Raw genomic sequence first — 27,760 nt, 5'->3', positions numbered from 1 at the left:
TAAAGGCTTTTAAAGGCTTTTAAAAATGTATTTAGTTTGTCGCCACTGCACGTTTGTGCGCAATTTTAAAGCATGTCATGTTTGGTATCCATGTACTCGGCCTAAGATCATATTTTTTATTTCATCAAACATTTGGGCAATATAGTGTGTTTTAGTGCATTAAAATTTTAAAAAGTGTGTTTTTTCCCAAAAAAATGTGTTTGAAAAATCGCTGGGCAAATACTATGTGAAGAAAAAAAAAATAAACACCCACCATTTTAATCTGTAGGGCATTTGCTTTAAAAAATATATCATGTTTGAGGGTTCAAAGTAATTTTCTCGCAAAAAAAAAAAAATTTTTCATGTAAACAAAAAGTGTCAGAAAGGGCTTTGTCTTCAAGTGGTTAGAAGAGTGGGTGATAGAGCAAATGGGCGTGTGTGTGTGAGTGAGTGAGTGAGCGCCCCTCCCCCCCCTCATGTTCGCTGAGAGAGCTGTGACACGGAGAGAGAGGGCTTATCTATCTACCTGTTTGCTTGTTTGGCGTCGGACCTGCTGTGTGCTGGAAAGTGAAAGTGAAAGGAGAAAGGAGAGTGAAGTGAGAGGGGATTGATGGCTTCTCCTGGTCCCTTCCTGATACCTCCCTTATATCCCTCCATGCAACTTCACTGCTGTGTTACTGCTGATTGATTCACCGCTTCAATACACTACAGCTCCCACTATATCATTGCATGAGGATGACAACCCGCAGACAAGCAGCTTCACAGACAACAGCAGGGAGAGGAAGGAAATCAATGGATGGCATTAAGGCTTTCATGTCCCCCCCGCACACCTGAGTCAACAGGAAGGCTGGATATTAAAAAACAGAGCGGAGCCACCACAACTGACGGTGTGGAAAAAACAGAGTGGGAGTCTGGGACAAAACAGGTGAATGCACAGATGAAAGGAGACAGTGTCATCAGGAACGGTAAGAGACCTCCTACAGCGGGAAGAGCGAGGAGTACCCTGGAGCAAAGCCCTCCCGGTAGTGGTGGTGGGAGCCCCCAGGAAATAGGGGCTAAAAGTATAGGCCAGCTGACTCATGGCAACGGACACTAATTAACGGCTATACAAAGTACACCAACAGGAAGGCCGGGTACAGTGACACAGGGGGAGGATAATAGACAGACACAAGAGGAGTCTCAGACCATAGACATGGAGAGGAGGAAAGCAGGAGAAAGAGAGGACCCAACCCCCATTATGAACCGAAGTAACAGTCAGGAACATTTAAGTACAACAGGAGGGGGTATGGGAAGACGTGGGCCACCACAGAGACATGTTATGGACTGTGACCAGGAGAGCCTCCAAGACGGTGAAGGGAACCTACAAGGATGGATTGGGCAGAGTGTAGACCCAGAAAGGGACATCTGGGGTCTGTTGAAGGCCCTCCCCACTAAAAATGATATCCAGCAATTAATAAATCCTGTTGAACAATCTTGCATGCAAGCAATAGCAAGCTTAAAAGAGGACGTCAGGGACTTGGGATACAGAGTAGAGGGGATGGAAAAAGAACAAGAAGTTACTATACAGGCGGTGGCGGAGACTCAAGAGGCCATGAAAAAATATGAAGAAACATTAAATGCATACAGGGACCAGCTGGATGAATATGAGAATAGGGATAAACGAAAAAATATACGCATAAAGGGACTGAAAGAGTCAATCACAGCAATAGAACTATCCCCAGCGGTACAAAAAATGTTTGGAGAGATTTTAGGGGATCAAGTCCCTAATGTTATAGAAATAGATTGGGTACATAGGGCCCACCCCAAGAGTATAAAAACTGATGTCCCCAGAGATATGATATGCAAGGTTCACAAATATGCAGTCAAGGAGAGTATAATGAAGATGGCACGTGATAACCCTAGGATTACATTTCAAGGCTCAAATATAGCTTTGTATCCAGATTTATCGAAAAGGACTCTCTTTAAACGTGGGGCGGTTCGCCCACTGCTGGAGACCTTACGGAAGGCGGAGATTAAATATAGGTGGGGGTTCCCTTTCAGCTTAACAGCCTCCAGGGATGGAAGAACCGCAACATTGCGAATGAAGGATGATCTAAAAGTATTTGTGGAAAAATTAGACCTCCCGATGGTGGACTTTGTGGACTGGAGAACAAGTTGTCTAGGGCCCCCCCTACAACGAGCAGAGAAATGGCAAGAAGTACCAGCAAGGCTTAATAGGGGAATAGCCCAAAGAAGGACGTAAAGGACCTAGAGGACTTTTTTTTTTTTTTCTTCTGGTCCTTTCCACTTAGGAGAGGGTCAGAAGAGTAATGCCGGGGAAAGGGGGGGGGGAGTGTAATGGGAAATGTGGGCCTTAGGTAGGTCAATAGGTCAGCCCCAATCAAAGGGGAGAATAATCCTGCGGGAAGCAGGGAAGGGAGGTAGTGGGCGCGCAGGATGTGTGGGTGCGCGCAAACTATGTACCCGATTTTTAGATATACCCCTAGTGAGAGGTTTGTGGTATGATATGTGGTATATTTTTTGTTTCTGTTATGTTTTTTTTTGTTTTTTAGGTATAAATATATGTTTAATGAAGTAATGAATGTTGGGAGGGAGTAGAAGGGGGGATGGGACTGGCAGAGGAGAAGATAGAGAACAATGGCAAGGGGCCGGAGGCCATAAAAGTGAAATAAAATGACAGCCATTTTGAAAATTTTGTCATACAATGTGAGGGGTTTGAATTCACAAATTAAAAGAGGGCGCCTATGGGTTGAGCTGCAGCATTGGGGAGCTGATGTTGTTTTCTTGCAGGAGACCCATTTTAAGAGCAGCTCAATCCCAAGCCTACCCCAGAATATGCTGAATCAGTGGTATCATGCGGTATCCCCAATAGCGAGGGCAAGAGGGGTCACAATTGCGTTCAAGAAATCATGCCCTTGGATTACTGAGACCTTGCAAAGTGACCCAGAAGATCGGTATTTGTTTGTAAAGGGTACGCTACAGGGGAGACGATATACCTTTGCTTCAATATATGCGCCAAATGTTGAGACAGCTACATTTCTGGTTAAAGTATTTGGACAACTGGAAGAATTTAAGGAAGGGTGTGTAGTGGTAGGAGGAGATTTCAATATGGTGTTAGAGCCGAGTGTAGATACCTCTACGGGTAGAACTACTATGTCTTTTAAAGCTATAAAGCGGGTTAAACAAACCTTATGCTCACAACACCTTGTGGATACCTGGAGAGCTTTACACCCAGGCACCAGGGACTATAGCTATTATTCCAAAGTACACAATATGTATTCTCGGTTAGACCTTTTTCTGGTGGATCAATTCTACTTGGGGAATGTCAGCACAAGTACAGTTGAAGCAATAACGATGTCTGACCACGCCCCAATAATTTTGACCCTTCAACCAACTCAAATGACCCGGGTGGAACGAATATGGCGTCTGAACGAGTCATTGTTGGACAAGGAAGACATAGTGGAGAAACTAAGGGGCAAGATAAAGGAGTATTTTGAAATAAATAAAACAGAAGACGTGTCAGATCAAGTGGTGTGGGAAGCTCACAAGGCGGTTTTGAGGGGGGATTTAATTGCCTTTGGTACATATATAAAGAAGAAAAGCAAAAGAGAAATAGATGAACTACTAGAGAAGATCAGAACCCTAGAAATAAAACATAAAGAAAACCTTGACCCAATGATTGGCAGATGTCTGGAGAATGCACGGGCAGAGCTTTCGCAATATTTAGAGTATAAAGCAAAGAACAAAATTAGGTTCTTCGCAAATAGAGCATATGAACAAGGAAATAAATGCGGTAGGCTACTGGCAAAACAACTTAAAAAACAACAGGACTCCAGACACGTGCATAGCTTACTAGTTCAGGGCAGGAAAATAATAGACACAAAGGCCATAGCAAAAGAATTTGGTAAATTCTATGAGGCACTATATAATATCTCCAAAACAGAACCACCTGTAAGGGAAAGCGAGGGACAAGGGAGGGATAAGATAGAGGAGTACATCGAGAATGCTGATATGCCCATACTACCCAGAGAAATAACCGAGATTATGGAACGTCCAATCACGGTGGAAGAGTTGAGCGGAGTGATAGCGGCCCTGCCCCCTGGGAAAAGCCCAGGCCCAGACGGGCTGACAAACATATATTACAAGAAATTCCTCCCAATTTTGGTAAAGCCACTTTGTGATTATTTCAACTCCATAGGTGCTGGAAGTCCACTTTCCTCAGAAGCATCACTGGCTTACATAACGGTTTTGCCGAAAGAGGGAAAAGATCCCCAGGTATGTGCTAATTACAGGCCGATCTCTCTGCTGAACTCAGACACCAAGATATTGGCAAAAATTCTGGCCCTGAGACTGCAGGAAGATGTAGGAGATTTAGTGCACCCAGACCAAGCAGGGTTTGTAAAGGGACGAGAAGCAAGAGACAATACCACCCGCGCACTCCATATATTGCATTGGATGCGATACGGCCCAGGTAGGGCCCCAGGAATCACTCTGTCGATGGATGCCGAAAAGGCCTTCGACAGAGTGAACTGGGGCTTTATGAGAGAGATACTGGGGAGGATAGGACTGGGGGAGAGGATGCTGGGTTGGATTATGTCATTATACGCGAAACCAAGAGCAAGAATTAAGGTAAATGGGACTGTATCGGAATGTTTTAACATACAAAACGGTACCAGGCAGGGGTGCCCGCTGTCCTCCCTGATATTGGCAATAGTAATGGAACCATTTCTGCGTAGAATTAGAAAGAATAAGGAGATAGTAGGGACGCATATAGGCCATACGGAACACAAAGTAGCAGCGTATGCGGATGATTTATTATTTTTCCTCTCCGCTCCCCAGACATCTATAGCCGCATTGATGGTGGAAGTACAGAAATTTGGAAGGGTGTCTGGCTTTAAGATTAATTTCAAGAAATCAGTCATCCTTCCTAGTCATGTCCCAGTGGAGATAGAGAGATCACTGAAGGAGAAATACCCATTTATATGGAACAAGGAGTCGCTGACATATCTGGGGGTACAGATAAGCGCAGACTATGAACTGCTGGTGGAGTATAACTATGGCTCATTAGTGAAAGAAATTAAAGAAGAATTAAAGAAGTGGAAGGGGAAATACTTGCCCTGGTTTGGAAGAATCAGTGCCATAAAAATGAGCATACTGCCCAGAATAGTTTATGTGCTGCGTACAGTGCCAATCAGGTTGCCAGCGAGTCTCCTTAAACAAATACGTCGGCTATTCGTGGCCTTTGTGTGGAACGATAAAAGGCCTAGACTGGCCTACGATATTTTAAGAAGGAGTAGAGCGGAGGGTGGCTTAGGACTCCCGGATATAACATTCTATTATAGGGCCATGGCGCTAGTTAGAATAACGGACTGGTGCTATGACCCAAATAGAAAACCATGGGTACAGGCAGAAATGGTGATGGCGGGGAGAAACTTGGCAGGAGCACCATGGATCCAAGGGCCATTGAGAGGGCTGTCACAATGGACATCACCAATGACCCTGAATACATTAGAAGTATGGGATAGAATGAATAAAGAGGGCAGGTATGCTCCTCAGACCTCCCCTCTGGCTCCTCTGGAGGGATTTCCGTGGTTCCCCCCGGGGGAGAAGACGGGAAGTCTGGGGGCGTGGGGACAAGACGGGAATATTAGATGCGGTAAGTTTGCCCCAAGTGGAGTCTTACTATCACTGACTGAGATGATATTGAAATTCGGGGAGACAAGAATGGCGGAATGGAAACACCGTCAAATGACAAGTTTCCTTAAGAAAATAAAACCATTAAGACCCATAAATACACTTACCGCGTTTGAGAGGCAGTGTGCACAGACATCAGAAGCTGGGCATACATTATCTCGGATGTACAGAATGATCCAAGGAGAGCAAGAAAAGAAACCTCCATATTTTATAAAAGAATGGGAGAGGGAGCTAGGCCAAGTGTGGACAGATAAACAAATAAATAAAATGATATTGTTAACATTTACAACCTCCATAAGTACAAAGGTGCAAGAAATGGCATATAAATTCCTAGCGAGATGGTATAAGACACCAGTTAAGATAGCAAAAATCTCTTCAGAAGCTAATGACAAATGCTGGAGGGGCTATGGACAGAGGGGAACTTCTCTTCATCTATGGTGGTCATGCCCGATAATTAAGCGATTCTGGGAATTAGTGGCCCCGTGGATTAAGAAAATGACGACGGACCACATGGAGTTTGGGCCGATACAATATTTATTTCATGGAACGTCCGTTTCTGTCAAAAAGTATAGAGAAAGTGTAATCCCACACTTATTAAATGCAGCGAAAAAATTAATCCCGAAGTACTGGAGACAGGACCGGATTCCGTCAGTCATAGAGTGGAGAAATGAGGTTAATATAATAAAGGAAGCAGAGAGATGGGTTCATGTGGTTAAAAACCAAAGAAAGAAATTTGAAACGACATGGGCAAACTGGGAACAATGCGCCAAGGAGAAATTAGAAGAGGGAAATATAGATGAGTAAGGGAGGAAGAAATGGTATAGTCATTTAGAATAGAGATATAAGAAGACTGGCCCTGAAAAGTAGATGTAAATAGTGAAATAACTTCTCTAATGCTAATCAAGAGGGAAGGGGGTAAGATAATGTATGGTTATATGTATATGTGGTTTTTGGACTTTGGATTTTTTACTACTTCCCCCAGCCCCAGTCTTGACAGATTTTTTTTTTTTTTTTTTTGCGAGGGGAGAGGGGGGAGAAAAGGGAAGGAAAAGGGAATTACACATATAAATAAATACATTTATAGACACTAGAAGATTAGATGGGAGGGGGATTTCTCCCTCACTCATTATTTTATAAAGGGGGAAGGGAGGAGAGGGGGGAAAGGAAACACAGATACACGATTTATAATAATTATGAACTATAGGGATATTATTCCCTTCCTTAAGCACGAATGTATTTTGAGGGGGGGGGGTGCTTTTTTTTTTTTTTCTCCATTTTGGAAAGTAGACACCCCAAGCTATTTGCTGAGAGGCATGTAGAGTCCATGGAATATTATGCCCTTAGAAATCTTGGCATTTTATGGCCTTCAAAACTGTGATAGGTAGTGAGGAGTGAAATAAAAAATTTACGCCCTTAGAAATCCTGAAGGCGGTGCTTGATTTCGGTGCCCCGTACACGGCTAGGCTCCCAAAAAGTCCCACACATGTGGTATCCCCGTACTCAGGAGAAGCAGCAGAATGTATTTTGGGGTGTAATTCCACATATGCCCATTGCATGTTTGAGCAATATATCATTTAGTGACAACTTTGTGCAAAAAAAAATTGTCACTTTCCTGCAACTTGTGTCAAAATATAAGATATTCCATGGACTCAACATGCCTCTCAGCAAATAGTTTGGGGTCTCTACTTTCCAAAATGGGGTCATTTGGGGGGGGGGGGGGTTGTGCTATCTTGGCATTTTATGGCCTTCAAAACTTTGATAGGTAGTGAGGAGTGAAATCAAAAATTTACGCCCTTAGAAATCCTGAAGGCGGTGCTTGGTTTTCGGGGCCCCGTACGCGGCTAGGCTCCCAAAAAGTCCCACACATGTGGTATCCCCATACTCAGGAGAAGCAGCTAAATGTATTTGGGGTGCAATTCCACATATGCCCATGGCCTGTGTGAGCAATATATCATTTAGTAACAACTTTTTGTAAATTATTTTTTTTTGTCATTATTCAATCACTTGGGACAAAAAAAATAATATTCAATGGGCTCAACATGCCTCTCAGCAATTTCCTTGGGGTGTCTACTTTCCAAAATGGGGTCATTTGGGGGGTTTGTACTGCCCTGCCATTTTAGCACCTCAAGAAATGACATAGGCAGTCATAAACTAAAAGCTGTGTAAATTCCATAAAATGTACCCTAGTTTGTAGACACTATAACTTTTGCGCAAACCAATAAATATATGCTTATTGACATTTTTTTTTTTACCAAAGACATGTGGCAGAATACATTTTGGCTTAAATGTATGACTAAAATTGAGTTTATTGGATTTTTTTTATAACAAAAAGTAGAAAATATAAATATATATATATATATATATATATATATATATATATATATATATATATAAAAATAAATATAAATAAAATAATGGTAGAAAGATCTTAAAAAAAATGCATATGTTGAGGCTGTAATGCTACAGGTGAAAGCTCACTAAACAACAACAAAAATACAACATATCGCTTGGTAAATCTGTATCCCTTCTCCTGGGAAGGGGAGCTCTATGAACCCTTTCAAATTCAAAGACTACTGTGGCCAACCAAGGATGTTTTTAAAAATAGGCTGGATCATAGCTTATATCTGTTTTGCCTCTCTTGGCTCTAATAGTCTCCTAATTCTCAAGTTGCAGTGCAGTTTGTGTTACCCAGATCCTCCACATGCCTTTGCATTTGATTATATGTGTATTGTCAAGCACTGCTGACTGCTGCAGGCCCTGGAGCAGGGTATCATGGCACTCTCTTCCCTTTTCTATATTCAACATGTCTGAGATGATAGAATGTGAGTTTTCAGTTAGGGTCCTTTTTATGTCTGTGGCTATGGTTTGGCGATAAGACATCCTGGGCATCTGATTGAAAAGGTATGTTGGTGAGATCTGTGGGTCCAGTCTCAGCTGCAGGCAATTGATCCATCGTTTCTAGGAGCTGGGGTCCTGAGAGTTACTTGGTGGCTTTGAGGCTGGGTATAGAAAATCTCTGGCAAATTGCACCCCAGGTGGGACTGGAGGGCTTTTGTGGAAGGTACTGTGCATCCTATTTTCCTTGTCAAAAGAAGTTTATTGAGTATACAATGTTATAAAGGTACATAAAGTAAGTTTACAAGGATCTATAAAGTAAGCTCATTGTTTTACAGTAGGGTTTATATAGGTAAATATCATGAAATTTCAAATATTAAACATTGGGTTCACGTAAACCTAAATTAAAGATATATATCATTTCCTTAGTTACTTTTGTAGGTATTTAAATGATTTATACCTACTATACATATTGTTTACAAGTAGAGTGTATATAGGTCAAATAAATTCTGATAATGAGCTTTAATCGTAAGGTGGAGAAAAGGAAAGAGAAAGAAGAAAAAGGGTTGAAAGGTAGAGGTATGGTCCACAAGGTTGTCCCGCTCGTCAGTTTATTATTCTTTTTAGTTCTCTTTGAAGCCTTAGAATGGGTGTCTCTGTAAGTCATTTAATCTGTTACCATGGCAACAGGACAGAGTCATTGAAGTTTGACAGGAACTGTTGTTTTATCCAAGGATGCCAAAGTTTTTCAAATTTTGGAATTTGATTTTGATCGATGGCTACCATCTTAGCATGGGACATTGTATTATTCATTCTGTGAATTGTTTCTGCTAGTACCAATGTAGGAGATTTCCATGCCTTGGCCTCTGTTTGTTTTGCAGCCGTTTTTAGTTGGATCATAAGTTTGAATTGAGAGAGTGTTAACCATTCCGGTTTTAGATTAAGTAAAGTTAAATATGGATCTGGTTGTATTATTTTTTTAAATATTTTAGATGCAATCACGAAGACTTCCTTCCAGAAGGTTTGGATTACTGGGCACGTCCACCATATGTGTAAATATGTGCCTATTTCTGGGCATCCTCGAAAACAAAGAGCTGAGGTATTAGGTGAATATTTTGCCACTCTAGCGGGTACAAGGTACCAGCGAGTTAGGACTTTATAATTTGTCTCCAGTGCTAAGATGTTGGGTGAAGATGACTTAGATGTGAGCCATATGTTAGACCAGTCCGTGTCTTCTAAAGTTCGTCCCAGGTCCTCCTCCCACCTCTGAACGTAAGAGGGTCTATTAAGATTTGCTACTCCATATAATTGATTATGAAGTGATGAAATTGTACCTTTAGCAAATGGATCTTTTGTACAGGTTGATTCAAAAATGGATAATTGGGATAATGGTGTATCCCCCTTTAGGAATGGTGTATAGAAATTTTTGATTTGGAGATATCTAAATATCTCAGAGTTTGGTAGATCATATTTTTCTCTAAGCGATGGGAATGAAAGGAATGATTTAGATGCTATGAAGTCATTTAGTGTCTGAATGCCTGATGTTGTCCAAGCTTTAAAAGAATTTGGGTAGATCCATGCCGGATAAAAGGCCGGATTTCTGATAAAAGAAAGGAGAGGATTGTGTGGAGATTGTAACTGATATTTGGTTTTTAGTTTATCCCAGAGAGATAAGAAGTGTTTAGTTATGGGATTATGAATTTTAAAGCGGTCTTTAGGATCAAGCCATAATAAATTTGATATTAATAGAGGGTCATTTTCTGAAGCCTCTATAAAAACCCATAATGGGATTTCCTGTTTTGCATGGTATTTGGACAGACTGGCCAAATGTGCCGCTCTGTAGTAGTTAGTAAAATTAGGGTATCCCAGGCCTCCTTTATTTTTGGGAAGATGTAGTGTGTGTATAGGTATACGTGGTTTAGAAGAGCCCCATATAAACGAAGTTGCTCTTTTTTGTACTATTCTCAAAAAATAGGAAGGAATTGGAATAGGGAGGACTCTGAATAGATAAAGCAATTTGGTTAGAATAGTCATTTTGATTGCATTAATCTTCCCCATCCAGGATAAAGGAAGTTGCGACCATTGTTTTATTAGATTTGTGATCTGTCTTAATACAGGAGGATAATTGGTTGAGAATAAGTCAGAATGAGAGGCTGTTAAATGAATTCCAAGATATGGGATTGATTTTTCTGCCCATGTGAATGGGAGTGCAGCCCTAGCCGGGATCAATTCCATGTTTGTGAGTGAAATATTAAGCACTAGGCATTTCTTAGGATTAATCATAAGGCCGGATAGGGCTGCAAATCCATCAAGAGCTGGTATTAAGTTAGGACCAGAGACCTGTGGTGATGATAGAAAAAGTAATATATCGTCTGCAAATATACATAATTTGTGTGTAATACCTCCTACTTCAAAGCCAGTTATAGTTTGGTTTGTTCTGATATATTGGGCCATGGGTTCGAGTATAAGGGCAAATAATAAGGGAGATAATGGGCAACCCTGTCGGGTACCTCTTTCGATATTAAAGGCTTCAGATTTGTATCCAGCATATTTTATATAGGCTTTGGGTTTATTATATAATGCTTTGATCCATGTTAAAAAGTGGGGTCCAAAACCCCATTTTTGTAATGAATATTGCATATATTGCCAGGATACTGTGTCAAATGCCCTCTTAACCACTTGAGCCCCGGACCATTATGCTGCCTAAGGACCAGAGGTCTTTTTCCAATTTGGCACTGCGTCGCTTTAACTGCTAATTGCGCGGTCATGCAATGCTGTACCCAAACGAAATTTGCGTCCTTTTCTTCCCACAAATAGAGCTTTCTTTTGATGGTATTTGATCACCTCTGCAGTTTTTATTTTTTGCGCTATAAACGGAAAAAGACCGAAAATTTTGAAAAAAAATGATATTTTCTACTTTTTATTATAAAAAAAATCCAATAAACTCAATTTTAGTCATACATTTAGGCCAAAATGTATTCGGCCACATGTCTTTGGTAAAAAAAATGTCAATAAGCGTATATTTATTGGTTTGCGCAAAAGTTATAGCGTCTACAAACTAGGGTACATTTTCTGGAATTTACACAGCTTTTAGTTTATGACTGCCTATGTCATTTCTTGAGGTGCTAAAATGGCAGGGCAGTACAAAACCCCCCCAAATGACCCCATTTTGGAAAGTAGACACCCCAAGGAAATTGCTGATAGGCATGTTGAACCCATTGAATATTTATTTTTTTTGTCCCAAGTGATTGAATAATGACAAAAAAAAAAAAAAAAAAAAATATTTACAAAAAGTTGTCACTAAATGATATATTGCTCACACAGGCCATGGGCCTATGTGGAATTGCACCCCAAAATATATTCAGCTACTTCTCCTGAGTACGGGGATACCACATGTGTGGGACTTTTTGGGAGCCTAGCCGCGTATGGGACCCCGAAAACCAATCACCGCCTTCAGGATTTCTAAGGGTGTAACTTTTTGATTTCACTCTTCACTGCCTATCACAGTTTCGGAGGCCATGGAATGCCCAGGTGGCACAACCCCCCCCAAATGACCCCATTTTGGAAAGTAGACACCCCAAGCTATTTGCTGAGAGGCATATTGAGTCCATGGAATATTTTATATTTTGACACAAGTTGCGGGAAAGTGACACTTTTTTTTTTTTTTTTTTGAACAAAGTTGTCACTAAATGATATATTGCTCACACAGGCCATGGGCCTATGTGGAATTGCACCCCAAAATACATTTAGCTGCTTCTCCTGAGTATAGGGATACCACATGTGTGGGACTTTTTGGGAGCCTAGCCGCGTACGGGGCCCCGAAAACCAATCACCGCCTTCAGCGTTTTTAAGGGCGTGAATTTTTGATTTTACTCTTCACTGCCTAACACCGTTTCGGAGGCCATGGAATGCCCAGGTGGCACAAAACCCCCCCAAATGACCCCATTTTGGAAAGTAGACACCCCAAGCTATTTGCTGAGAGGCATGGTGAGTATTTTGCAGCTCTCATTTGTTTTTGAAAATGAAGAAAGACAAGAAAAAACTTTTTTTTTTTCTTTTTTCAAATTTCAAAACTTTGTGACAAAAAGTGAGGTCTGCAAAATACTCACTATACCTCTCAGCAAATAGCTTGGGGTGTCTACTTTCCAAAATGGGGTCATTTGGGGGGGTTTTGTGCCACCTGGGCATTCCATGGCCTCCGAAACTGTGATAGGCAGTGAAGAGTGAAATCAAAAATTCACGCCCTTAGAAAGCCTGAAGGCGGTGCTTGGTTTTCGGGGTCCCGTACGCGGCTAGGCTCCCAAAAAGTCTCACACATGTGGTATCCCCGTACTCAGGAGAAGCAGCAGAATGTATTTTGGGGTGTAATTTCACATATTCCCATGGCATGTTTGAGCAATATATCATTTAGTGACAACTTTGTGCAAAAAAAAAAAAAAAAAAAAAAAATTTGTCTCTTTCCCGCAACTTGTGTCGCAATATAAAATATTCCATGGACTCGACATGCCTCTCAGCAAATAGCTTGGGGTGTCTACTTTCCAAAATGGGGTCATTTGGGGGGGGTTTTGAACTGTCCTGGCATTTTATGCACAACATTTAGAAGCTTATGTCACACATCACCCACTCTTCTAACCACTTGAAGACAAAGCCCTTTCTGACACTTATTTTTTACATGAAAACGTTTTTTTTTTTTGCAAGAAAATTACTTTGAACCCCCAAACATTATATATTTTTTTAAAGCAAATGCCCTACAGATTAAAATGGTGGGTGTTTCATTTTTTTTTTCACACAGTATTTGCGCAGCGATTTTTCAAACGCATTTTTTGGGGAAAAAACACACTTTTTTAAATTTTAATGCACTAAAACACACTATATTGCCCAAATGTTTGATGAAATAAAAAAGATGATCTTAGACCGAGTACATGGATACCAAACATGACATGCTTTACAATTGCGCACAAACGTGCAGTGGCAACAAAATAAATACATTTTTAAAAGCCTTTAAAAGCCTTTACAGGTTACCACTTTAGATTTGCAGAGGAGGTCTACTGCAAAAATTACTGCCCTCGATCTGACCTTCGCGGCGATACCTCACATGCATGGTGCAATTGCTGTTTACGTTTGACGACAGACCGCCGCTTGCGTTCGCCTTAGCGCAAGAGCAGGGGGCGACAGGGGTGCTTTTTTTTTTTTTTTTTTTTTTCTTTATTATTTTTTTGCTTTTTTATCTTATTTTTAAACTGTTCCTTTCATTTTTTTTTTTTTTTAAATCATTTTTATTGTTATCTCGGGGAATGTAAATATCCCCTATGATAGCAATAGGTAGTGACAGGTACTCTTTTTTGAAAAAATTGGGGTCTATTAGACCCTAGATCTCTCCTCTGCCTTCAAAGCATCTGACCACACCAAGATCGGTGTGATAAAATGCTTCCCCAATTTCCCAATGGCGCTATTTACATCCGGCGAAATCTAAGTCATAAAATGCTCGTAGCTTCCAGTTTCTTAGGCCATAGAGATGTTTGGAGCCACTCTTGTCTCTGATCAGCTCTATGGTCAGCTGGCTGAATCACCGGCTGCATTCTCAGGTTCCCTGTTGAGACAGGAGAGCCAGAGAAAAACACGGAAGACGGTGGGGGGGGGGGCATTCCCTCCCACGGCTTGTAAAGGCAGTCTAGAGGCTAATTAGCCGCTAGGATTGCTTTTACATGAAAGCCGACCGCTGGCTGAAAAGAATGATACCAAGATGATACCTAAACCTGCAGGCATCATTCTGGTATAACCACTCAAAGTTGTGAATGGCGTACCTGAAGACAAAAAAATGGTTAACAATAAAGCACAGTAAACAGTAAAGTATAAATAATTACATACCTGAAAAACAAACATGATAAAACATAATAACAATACCAATAACAATAAAACACTGCAGAATAGAATACAGTAAAAAAAGAGCAGAACAATAGAGAGAGAGAATAGAGAGAGAGAACAATAAAACGACAACTATTTTTTTTTATTTTATATATATATATATTTTTTTTTACACTTTTTTTGTAACTAACTTTTATAACGGTAACCGGTTCCAGGTTCGGGTCTCTCAAAATGCGATGGCATCTTGGGAGACCCTGTGAAAGTGTGCCTAGTCTGTGCAATGCTGTACCCTACGCTAATACTCAACTAGTGTATGGTAGCGTTCAAAACATTCACCAATGCAAAGACCAGGATTGTCAGGACAGGAGGGACAATAATAGCGGGTGTCACGCCTATATCCGCGTTTGCTGCAGACACAACATCTTTTTGGGGGGGTTCGTTGGGTAGGGGTACTCGGGAGCACATAAAAATGCCTCTCATGCAGCCGACTGCATTTGGTTGGGGATGTGAATGGGGGAAGTACGGGTGCTGCAGAAGCGGTGGGTTCCCAATTAGGATTGGCGAATGCAGCAGGAAGGGCACTATGGGCACGACGGGCCTGTGTTTGTCTTTTTGGTGGCAGCGGGACACTACTTGTGCTTGCCACCTCACCAGCTTGAACTGCACTTATGGGACTCGCCACGTCACCAAGTGTTACTGCAGCGCTGGTTTGACTACGACCGGGGTATACTAGGCCGCTGGTGCTTGCCAGTTCAATAAAAAGCTTCCAAAAAAACTGTTAGCGATCGCAGGGATCAGGTCTGACTCTGCAAACGCTGCAGTTATGCGTTTAGTGTTTTGTAAGTGTCAGTGATCGATCGATACTGCACTTGGGTGGGCTGGACTGGGCCGGGCGGAGGGGCAAAACGCAGGTGCTAGCAGGTATCTGGGCTGATCCCGCTAACACTGCGTTTTTGGAAACCCTAAACTGCTGGGGACGCTAGTATAGATCTGATCGGATCAGATATTGATCCGTTCAGATACTATACCACTAAAGGAGGCGTATGCTGCGTGCGTGGGTGTTAGTGGTACTGGCGCTAACCTGACGCTGCCTGGGGCCGGTGCTTGCTAGTTCACCAAAATGCTACCAAAAAAACTGTTAGCGATCGCAGGGATCAGGCCTGACTCTGCGAACGCTGCAGTTATGCGTTTAGTGCCTTGTAAGTGACAGTGATCGATCGATACTGCACTTGGGTGGGCTGGGCTGGGCCGGGCGGAGGGGCACAACGCAGGTGCTAGCAGGTATCTGGGCTGATCCCGCTAACACTGCGTTTTTGGGAACCCTAAACTGCTGGGGACGCTAGTATAGATCTGATCGGATCAGATATTGATCCGATCAGATACTATACCACTAAGGGAGGTGTACGGTGCGTGCGTGGGTGTTAGCGCTACTGGCGCTAACCTGACGCTGCCTGGTGCTTGCTTGCCAGTTCACCAAAATGCTACCAAAAAAACTGTTAGCGATCGTAGGGATCAGGCCTGACTCTGCGAACGCTGCAGTTATGCGTTTAGTGTTTTGTAAGTGACAGTGATCGATCGATACTGCACTTGGGTGGGCTGGGCGGAGGGGCAAAACGCAGGTGCTAGCGGGTATCTGGGCTGATCCCGCTAACACTGTGTTTTTGGGAACCCTAAACTGCTGGGGACGCCAGTATAGATCTGATCGGATCAGATATTGATCCGATCAGATACTATACCACTAAGGGAGGCGCATGCTGCGTGCGTGGGTGTTAGCGGTACTGGCGCTAATCTGACGCTGCCTGGGGCGACGCATATCACCGCCGGGCGATCAGGGGGCTAAACCTTTATTCGGTAATAAACGGCGGGTGCCCTGACACTATAAAAAATAAACGAACTAACCTGCGTCACCCGTAACGGTTATACGGTGATCAGTGGTGAAAGGGTTAACTAGGGGGCAATCAAGGGGTTAAAACATTTATTAGGTAGTATATGGGGGTCCCTGTCACTTTAAAACACTGACGGCGAACCTAAATATTTACCTCACTAACTAGCGTCACCAGTGACACTAATACAGCGATCAGAAAAATGATCGCTTAGCGACACTGGCGATGGGGGGTGATCAAGGGGTTAAAACTTTATTAGGGGGGGTTAGGGGGGTATCCTAGACCTAAAGGGGGGTAATACTAACTGTCCCAACACTGTAACTGTCACAAACTGACACTATGCAGTAATCAGAAAAAAAAAAAAAAAAACCTGCTGGTGTCAGTTTGTGACAGGGGGGGGGTGATTTGGGGGGGATCGGGGGGCGATCGGGGGGGGATCGGGGTGTTTTGTATGCCTGGCATGTTCTACTGTGTGTGTGTTGTGCACTCACATTGATGTCTTCTCCCCTCGGCGCTGGAACGGAAACTACCGAGCCGAGGGGAGATGACATCATTTCCTTTGCTGCTGTTTAGCATACAGCAGCAAAGGAGTGTTCCCATTGGCCGGCGGCGATCGCGAGGGGGGGGCCACGAACGGATGGCCTCCCCCTCATCTCGGATCGCCGGGGAACAGAACGGGACCGCTTCGGGCACCGGGGGGGTCCGATCGGACCCCCCACCCGCGAGAGGCAAATCACGTACATGTACGTGATTTTGCCTGCCCGTGCCGCCTTGCCGACGTAAATCGGCGTTAGGCGGTCCTTAAGTGGTTAATATCGAGAGATAGAAAACATAAAGGGATTTTCCGTTTTTTAGCAATATGTGCCAATAACACTGCCCTGCGTATATTATCGCCTGCCTGTCTATTTGGCATGAAGCCTACTTGATCTCTATATATTAATTTTCCTATAATGCTATTGAGGCGTTTTGCTATTATTTTTGCTAATAATTTAATATCGAGGTTTAACAGAGAGATAGGCCGATAATTCACACAGGAAGTATCATCAGAAAGGGGTTTTGGGATCATACAAACAATTGCCATTAGTGTTTCTTGCCGAAAAGAATGTCCATCTAGAAGTTTTTTAAAAGTTTCAGTGAGAATGGGAGAGAGTATTTCTGAGAATGTTTTATAGTATAAAGCCGAGTAGCTGTCTGGGCCTGGTCTTTTGTTAAGTTTTAGGTCTTTTATGGCGTTAGCAACTTCATCTATAGTTATAGGCTCATCCAAACTGCTTTTTTGATTCTGAGATAACTCAGGTAAGGTTATTTTTGAGAAGAAGGATTCAGCCTCTGTAGGATTAAATTCATTGTTTGTCTTGTATAAAGTTGCGAGATGTGAGTGAAATTTATGGACTATTTTAACTGGATTACAAGTGTAAACATTTTTTGATAATTTCAAACGTATTGGTTTGAAAGATTTGTTAGTTGAATTTAATGCCCGAGCCAAATATGTACCTGGTTTGTTTGTATTCATGTAGAAATTGTGTTTGGAGCATTTGAGGGATTTATCAACTGACTCAGTGAGAAATAGATCGTATTCCAATCTAGATTTTTCCAGATGAGATTTTGTACTCTGAGATGGATTATCTTGAAATGATATGTAGGCTGCATTAAAATTGAGTTCTAGTTTTTTTGCTAGATTTTTGCGTTCCCGTTTAAATAGTGCCATTTGTCTTTGTATTGTACCACGCAAGACAGGCTTATGAGCTTCCCACAGTGTTATTGGGGAGATGTCTGTTGTATTATTAATTGATATGTATTCCTTTAAAGCTTGTTCAATGGCCATCTGATGTAGTGGGTGTTTGAGCATTATGTCCGGTAAGTACCACGTTGGGTCATGCGCTTTTGGTATGGCTGAGGCTATAGTAGTGTATACTGCATTATGGTCAGACCATGGAATCGGAATTATATCTGATGCAATAATTTCTGGTATTATTCCTATTGTTAGAAAAATATGATCTATTCTGGTGAAGGTTTGATGAGGGTGCGAGAAATAAGTGAATTTCTTTTTCATTGGGTTACTTTCTCTCCATGAATCTACCAGATTGTATTTGGAAAGAAGTTGAGAAAAAGGTAATCTAGAGGTTATTTTGGATGGTGTAAAAGGTGATTTATCTAGAAATGGGAGGAGGACCTGGTTCGAATCCCCACACATTATCACTGTTCCTATTTTGTGTGTATTAATCACTTGTAATATATGTGAGAGGAATGGTGTAGGTTGTTTGTTAGGAGCGTAGTAGGAAATCACCGTGATTGCTGTATCCATTATATAACCCATGAGTATCAGGTATCTACCTTCTGGGTCTTTAATTTCTGATGATAAGGTGAATGGTGTGGATCGGTGAAATGCAATTAGAGTTCCCCTTTGCTTGGTACAGGCAGAAGCCGTGTAAATTTGTTGATAAAAAGGAGAAATATATTTTGGAGTAGAATCTTTGGTGAAGTGTGTTTCTTGGAGGCATACTATGTGAGCCTTCTTGTTATGGAAAGTACGGAAGGCTTTGGTCCTTTTTTGAGGGACATTTATTCCCTGAACATTCAGGGAAAGTATATTCAGTGGTGCCATGGCAATAGATCAAATAGTTTTGACTTACTTTTTGTTATGCAGAGCTGACTGCGCAGATCAACCTGTGTGGACTGAAGAGATGAATAGATAGAAAAGAAACCAGTGAATTCTGGAGTAAAGAGTAAACAAAAAACATATGAGATTAGATGATACATTTTATTTTTTGCAAGTAATCACAATTTACCCGTGAAAGAGAATAAATATCTCTCTCAGGGGAATAAGTGCCTTCGTCACACTCCCACATAATATGGTTGGGAGAATGAGGAGGGCTAATGGGGGTACACGGATCTTCCGCTTACAGGAGAGAAGTGCTATGTCAAAAGACATCAAAATGATGTTTCATTAGTTGGAGTGCAGAATATAGTTTTTGTTGAAATTATTTATTCCAGGGTGGTTGTATATGGTTAGTCTTGCCCTAGGCTAAATAATTCAGTTAGAAAGGTACTGTTAATAACTTTGGTATTGATGAAGATAGTTTGAATTATTTTGGGATTTTAACCCTTTTAGAGTAAACAATTACATATTTTATTCATATGAAACTGTTTAGATATGTTAATTCATAAAATTGAGGTTGTATTGCTTCAGATTAGAATAAACAAAAACATAATTCTAGGAACTAGTTAGGTAATAATATATTTGTTTTAAGAAAAGAAAGAAAAAAAAAAAAAAAAGCTTCCATTACTTCTGGATTATTGAACATATTTGTCCTAAAAAGTAATAAATCTATGTTATTACCTGATAATATATAACTGAACAAGAATTTCCTTATTTCACTTATATATTCTAAGGCTATATGAATCAGTAAAAAAAAGTAATAAGAAATATAACTGGAATGTAACATGATCCCACACAGTGTGTGACTATCAGAATGCAGTTACATTCAGTTATAAATATAGGTTTTTTATAGAGAACCATCTCTTAGTATAATAAATGAAGAGATATCAGGAATTAGGATGTCAGTCCATTGAATCTTCTTGGTCCATGGATGATGTGGCATAACGGCCTCTTTTGTGAGAATGATGATTCCCATTTTGTTCTGGAATTTTCTGGGTGCTGCCTGAAGGTGAAGATGATGCCATTCTTCTGCGTGTGGGAGTGTTGCTGCTTGTGGGTTCTGTCAGATTTAATTTTAAAAGGGTTTGTTGTAGTTCATCTGCTGATCTGCTTCTGTAAATTGTACCTTGGTAGTTAAATCTGACTGAAAAGGGGAAGCCCCATTGATACATAATGTTGTGGCGTTGCAGTTCCATTAGTTGGGGTTTCATGGATCGTCTTTTAGTAATAGTAAGTTGGGATAGGTCAGCAAATTGTGTCCTTGAAAATTAAGTTCCTTTTTTTCTCTTGCAGCAATTAGTATTTGTTCTTTCGTTCTGTAATAATGAAATTTTGTGATTATATCACGTGGGGGTCCATCTTTCTTTTTGGCTGTGAGGGCTCTGTGTACTCTTTCCAGTTCTAAACGTTCAATAGAGATATCTGGTTTTAGTTCTTGTAATAGAGCAGTAATAGTAGATTGCAGGTCTGTCACAGTTTCAGGTATTCCCCTTATGCGCAAGTTTGAACGTCTGGCTCTATTTTCGTAATCTTCGAGCTTAGTTTGAAGTATTAAATTCTCTTTTTTTAATTGTTCCAATTCTGTTATATTTACTTGGGTTGTAATTTCAATTTCATCCATTTTTATTTCTAAGGCTGCGGTGCGGCTTCCCAGCTCTCTTATTTCTTTGGTTAGGCTGTTTGTTATTTGGTCTGAGGTTTGTTTTAAAGCCTTATGAAGCACCTTTTCAAATTGTAATAATATTACTGGGGATACTGAGGAGGCTTGTGGAGAAGTTTGTGAGAGGATTTGTTCTGTATCTGACTCAAATGGAGAGTCTTGCTGTGACATTTTCTGTCTGTGAGAGCGCCCTGGTGCTGTATCTTGTGAGGTGACTGGAGCTGCTTTAGTTGCAGTGAGTGCCTGTGAGCTCTTTGTGAGGTGATTTTTATTTCTGCCACGGTTTCCTCCCAGTACCATGTTTCCTCCCCAAACTTTCACAGTTTGTTCCCTGGGGCAAAAAGGTTCAAATGGATACCTTTTGAGCCTGCAGGCTCCGCTTTGTCCTTCTCTTCTCTCCTCAGCGATGTGGAGCTCTAACAATGCATGTCTGCTCCGCTAGGCTCCACCTCCTGCCCCCCCCATCCTATTTTCTCTATAGAAATTACTAAAGCAGTCCAAAAACAAATGATTCATTCTTAAAGAAAAGTACTTATGGACTATTGGGTGGACCACTTGGTTTGCACAGTAGCGCTAATTTTTATTTCACAAATAATTCACAATAATTTTTATTTTCATCAATATTGGATCTGTAACCAATCCCACTGAACTATGGAATGCCCACAAAGCCTGTATCAGAGGGCTTATCATCCAAATAGGGGTCAATGAGAAAAAACAGCACAGTGCTATGACTTATCACTTACTAGACCAAATACATACTCTTGAAAAAGCTAACAAGTCCCAATCTATTCCTCTCCTTATCTCTGACCTCTGTGCTGCTAGACAAACCCTTAGTGACCACCTCCATACCAGTTTTGATCTCCACCTTAAATGACTACGTCTACAATTTTATTCCCAGAACAATAAACCCAGAACCTACTTGGCTAAACAACTTAAACGTAGATTGGTTTATGCCAAAATTCCCTATCTCACTGATCAATCTGGTACCTGACTCACCAACCCTAAAGATATTGCTGACCAATTTGGTTCTTTCTATGCCAAGCTATACAACCTCACATCCTCTACCACAGCATCAACTCCTTCATTTGCTGATATTGAGAGCCTCTCAAATAATTTACAGCTACCCTCACTTCCACAGGAACAGATACATGCTCTCTCATCCCCCCTTCACCTCACCAGGAGTTGATAAAGCTATTGCTTCGTTGCCATTCCATAAGGTCCCAGGACCTGATGGTTTAGTAATGAGTACTACAAACTATTCTCCAAACTTCTTAGCCCCCATTTAAATAATTAATTCAACCATATTGCCTCTACTGGCTCCTTACCTGCAGAATCCTTACAAGCCACAATCACCACCATTCCAAAACCAGGCAAGCCACACAACGATCCTGCTAGCTACAAACACATCTCCTTATTGAACACTGACACCAAGCTATTCAGTAATCTTCTAGCTATGTGGCTCTCCAATATCATTTCCTCCTTAGTACATATCAATCAGTTGGGTTTTGTGGCTGGTAGACAAGCATTGGATGACACTATGAGGTTTATTGATCTATTACAATGGGCAGAGCACCATCGAACGCCTTTTGTGCTCATCTCCCTTGATGCAGTGAAGGCATTTGACAGAGTTGACTGGAGCTACCTTAGAGCCGTTTTTCAAAAAATGTGGCCTCTCTGAAACGATCCTAACAGCCATCTATACTCTTCCCCCAGCACTAGGGTCATAACCTCAGGCATACTTGCCGACCCCTTCCACATCACCAATGGGACACACTAGGGATGTTCACTTTCCCCCTTAATATTTGCCCTAATTATGGAGCCCCTGGCTCATTCCATCCGCATTACCCCCTTATCTCAGGTATTGAAATTGGTGATCGCTTGCATAAAATCGGCCTCTAGGTTGATTATGTGATTATATCCCTCATTGATCCTGTCAAGTCTCTACTTGAACTCCACCACACCCTGGACCTATTCAGTAAAGCCTCCCTATATAAGATCAACCATACTAAATCTAGCATGCTGGGCATAGGCCTAGATCCAGCCATCAGACAGAGCATTGATGCATGTACCTCTTTCTCATGGACCCCTAATTCTACCCTCTCCTACCTGGGTATTCAATTAATCTCCCCCTCCTCTCAACAAATCTCTCTCAACTTCTCTAACCTCATCCAAAAACACCAAAAAACAATAAAAGACCTCCGACATACTCAAGCATTATGGGAGGGTCAAACTGCCCTGTCTATGATTTACTTACTTCCGTATATACTGTACACCTTTAGAACTATCCCACTTCCCTTCCTTTAAGTGCAACTCAAGAAACTCCAACTATTATAACCTCATTCATCTGGAATGGAAATGCTCACAGCTAAGATGTAATACATTGTGCATGCCTATCTCCTCTGGTGGTATGGATGCACCGGATATCCCAGCCTACTACAAAGCAACTATCCTTGATCAAGGTAAAAGCTGGTGGGCACCCACCCAACAATCTACTTGGCTCCAAATCAAAAATGCAGCTCTAGCCTCCCATCCTAAACTGATCCTAAGTGCTTTATTTCTACACCACCATAGGGAGTACTCTTATCTACATACCATCAACGCCACCATCAGAACATGGAGAGCTACTCTTCAAAGCACTGAATGAATACCATATTCCTTACTCTCCTTTATACCTCTCACTACACTGCAACGTCTTAATCCTGATATTTCCCTTTCTAACTGGATTGCCTCTGTCCTGACAACAATCGGGGACTTTTATAAAAATTCCCTACTACTTACGTTTCAACAACTACAGACCAACAGCAACATCACCTCTAAAGACTTCTTCAAACATCTTAGACTCTCTTCAGTCCTCTCTTGTGTAGTCTGGTCAGACAGTCCTACACCCTTGCAACTAATAAAATTCTACAATCAGACCTTTCCACACCATAGAGGTATTTCCTACATCTACAAACTCCTCAGTGATGCTTTCCATGACCTGAAGACACCACCAATGGAAAGATGGGAACAACTATTGCAATGCACCTACACTCCCCAACAATGGTATCATTCCCTCCAAGCACTGTTAAAATCTTCCTGCTGCCTACTTCACTGGGAATCAGTCCAGAAAATATTCCATAACTGGTATCTTACTCCCCCTAAACTCGCGCACATCTAAAAACATCTATCCCTCTACAACCAATATGTGCTGGAGAAACTGTGGGCACTATGGATCTCCCCTGCACATATGGTGGAACTGCCCCACATTAACTCTATATTGGTCTACTGTAACTAAATTTCTCCTGTCTATTATTTCTCACTATAAATGGTTATTTTGGGTCTGGATATTGATACTTGGCCACAGAGATCCTACACACTGATTTCCCATGTATTCATAGCTGTCCATCTAGCTATTGATAGAAACTGGATATCTCCACACCCCTCTTCCATCTCAGAAGTCATCTTGATCCTTAACAACAACTGTCTGATGAAATATACAGTCAGGTCCATAAATATTGGAACATTGACACAATTCTAATCTTTTTGGCTCTATACACCACCACAATGGATTTGAAATGAAACAAATGAGATGTGCTTTAAAGGGGTTGTAAAGGTATTTTTTTTTTTTTTTTAAATAACAAACATGTTATACTTACCTTCACTGTGCAGCTCGTTCTGCACAGAGTGGCCCCGAACCTGGTCTTCTGGGGTCCCTCGGCGGCTGTTTCAGCTCCTCCCCGCAAGCATTTACCACCTCAATGCGAGCTCCCTCGCATGGTGGTGAGTGCTTGCGGGCGCTCTCCCATGATACAGCCGGCGGCTATAGCCGCTTGCTGTATCACTCGGCCCCGCCCCCCGGCACGCTGCGTCATCGGATGTGATTGACAGCAGCGCGAGCCAATGGCTGCGCTGCTTTCAATCCATCCACTGCAGCCAATCAGCGACCAGGCTGAGCTGCAATGAAGATGACGAGGACGAGCAGCGAAGATTCGAGGCGTCAGGTAAGTAAAACGGGGGGGCTGGGGGCGGCGGTACTGTCAAAAGTTTTTTCACCTTAATGCATAGAATGCATTAAGGTGAAAACATTTTTACCTTTACAACCCCTTTAACTGCAGACTTTCAGCTTTAATTTGAGGGTATTTACACCAAAATCAGGTGAACGGTGTAGGAATTACAACAGTTTGTATAGAGCCAAAAAGATTAGAATTGTGTCGATGTCCCAATATTTATGGACCTGACTGTATGTATGCCAAGGCCCATTTACAACTCCCAAAATTCCACAAACAATGGGGACTTTGGCCCCTAAGTGTCTAAACCTCACGTGACTTTCTCTTACCTTATGGCCTTTGTCATTTATCCACATTCAATTTGAACACCCACACTTGGCATACTGCTTTTCCCTTAATTCTACATTAACCTCATAAGGTCAACGCCTCTCCATGTTATTACCACAGTTCATTACCTGTTGAACTCTTTAATATATAGTCCAAATGTATTCTTTGTATATTGTAACGATACAAAATATTTACCTTCTGTAGCTTTATGTTTTACGTACAGAATGTATTCATAACAAACTACTGTATCGCTTTGTCTACACTTTTGGAAAATTAAATAAATCTCAAGTTGAAAAAAAAATGTACCTGCTCACATATCACTGGGACCAGATGGCCTATCATATTCCTATTATAAAACGTTTTTTCCGATCTTAAAGCGGGGTTCCACCCAAATTTTGAACAATATCTGTATGTATTCTCTTCCTTGCCTAGATACTGACATGCCGTTTAAAAAAATTTAAATCGCCGTAATTACCTTTTATTTTTCTATTCTTCTTTGCACTTCCTGGTTCTCCTCCCGTGGGAGTAGGCGTGTTTCTAGCCTCTCCCAGACTCCTGGGAGCTAGTCTCAGGCTTCCCAGGATGCCTCTGAGCATGTGCGAGAATGAGCGGTGAATGCTGGGAGCACAGCATTCACCACATCCAGGAAATAAATGCTTGCGGGCTTCAAATGCCCACAATGAAGATGGAAACCGCCTGCAGTGAATAATATAAGTTATTCTTTCCGACGAAATCTGACACAGGCGGACATATTACACACAATATGTGAGTATGTAATGCTGAGAAGAAAAGTTTGTGAATGAACTTAAAAAAAAAAAAAAAAAACGATAGATAGGTGGACCCCCGCTTTAAGCCCTTATCTACTTGACTTATTTGCCTCCTTAATGAAAGGAACCATTCCACACTCTTAGTTTCTCCATGTCTATATCACAGTTATCCCCAAACCCAGAAAAAATCCCTCCCTCCCGACAATTACTGACCTTTAGCATTACCTATCTCTGACTATAAAATATTCACTAAAATCCTGGCTAGTAGGCCTACCTAAATACTTCCTAGACTCGTATATAAGGACCAGGTGTGATATGTTACTGACCAGACATGCTGGTGACAACACGAGACGTACTATTGACCTCATTGACTTGCTCAATAAAACCACCCACCCATATCTTGTCCTGAGCTTAAAATGAAAATATTTGCCAGCACACCATGGAATGGCGTAGATAGCATCCAAACGTGTAATTTATTGCATGATCACAACACAAAGAGAGTGCAACATTTCGGAGTCACGCAGGACCCCTTCGCCTGACGAAGGGGTCCTGCATGACTCAGAAACGTTGCACTCTCTTTGTGTTGTGATCATACAATAAATTACACATTTGGACGATATCTACGCCGTTCCATGGTGTACTGGCAAATATTTTCATTTTGACTTGAACCAGTATCCAGCTGGCTGTTGCTACAGCACCCATATTTCGTGAGCTCATCCAGGAAAGTGTGCGATGGGAATACGAAGTATTACTTGTCCTGAGCTTAGACACACAGAAAACTTTTGACAGGCTTAGTTGGCCTTTTATGTTTGTCACCCTTTCTAGATATGGATTTACGGGCCCATTCATAGAGGCGTGCTACGCTTTGTACTCTCAGCCACTCAGCCATCCTCCCAAGTACTTTTGTCTTCCTTTCTATCACTATCATTCCCCCTGAGAAATGGCATTAGACAAGGTTGTCCTTTGTCTCCTTTTCTTTTTATACCATGCTTAGAACTCTTGGCTGAGGCCATTGACTCTCATTTTGACATTCATGGGGTTTTTTTGTGACAGAGGGAATATAAGTTGTCTCTTTTGACATTGCCCAGTCCACACACCCCTTCCTAATCTCCATAACTTACTGACAACTTTGGGTTTACTTTCAGGTTATAAGGTTAACACAAGCAAAACAAAGGCTCTACTGTTACATATCCTTCCCCCTATCCTTGCCACTTTGCAACAGAATTTCCGATACCACTGGTGTTTCCAGTCCCTTAAGTACCTGGGGATTAACCTCAGCTCCTCATATTCCACCCTTTATCAAGCCAATTATCCCCCTCTTGTTAGGAACATTGATCACCTCCTATGCCAATGGGATAATTATCCTCTCCCCCTTTTAGGACAGATAAATTACCTTAAAATGTCCACACTACCAAAACTTTTATACCTATTTGAAACTTATCAGTCCCTATCCCCATGAAGCAGCTGAAATCTGTAAAGATATCATTTCTTAATTTTATTTAACACAATAAGTTTCATCACAGCTCTGTGGTACTTCCCCATCAGATATTCCTGCTAGCCTATCCTATAGTAGAATGTCCCCTTGGTCACAAGCTGACATCTTCCAACTTCAAAATATGGTTCACCCACTTACCCACAAACTTTATTCTTTTACAGACATCCAACACAAACACCAGGTCTCTAAGCAACTCTTGTATTCCTATCTCCAATTTAAACATTACTTGGCCTCTAAATCTCTGTCCTTAGCCCTAGATAAGCCCACTGCATTTGAACTCTTATGTATCGAAGGTCCCTATCAAATCCACCTAATATCATCCATTTATATAATCCTTCACAATGTTATTCTGCTTAATGATTCTTACTACCTTTATATGCAAAAATGGTCTCAAATTATTAAATGACCCATATCTCTCCCAAATTTTGGACTCTTTTCAGGTATAGAACTCTGCAGGTTCTTCAGGTATATATAAAATGGAAGGTGCAGTGCTGTACATATGACACAAAAAATTATAAATAGTGGTGAATCAATAAATCAAATAACCAACAACGGTGAATAGCATCCAGAGAATCAATATTATCAAATCGACTGGTATATATTAAATCAA

Source organism: Aquarana catesbeiana, linkage group LG09 (assembly GCF_042186555.1).
Source record: "Aquarana catesbeiana isolate 2022-GZ linkage group LG09, ASM4218655v1, whole genome shotgun sequence".
Taxonomy (NCBI): Eukaryota; Metazoa; Chordata; class Amphibia; order Anura; family Ranidae; genus Aquarana; species Aquarana catesbeiana.
The sequence above is the reverse complement of the archived record's forward strand: the minus strand, read 5'-3'. Positions refer to the sequence as shown.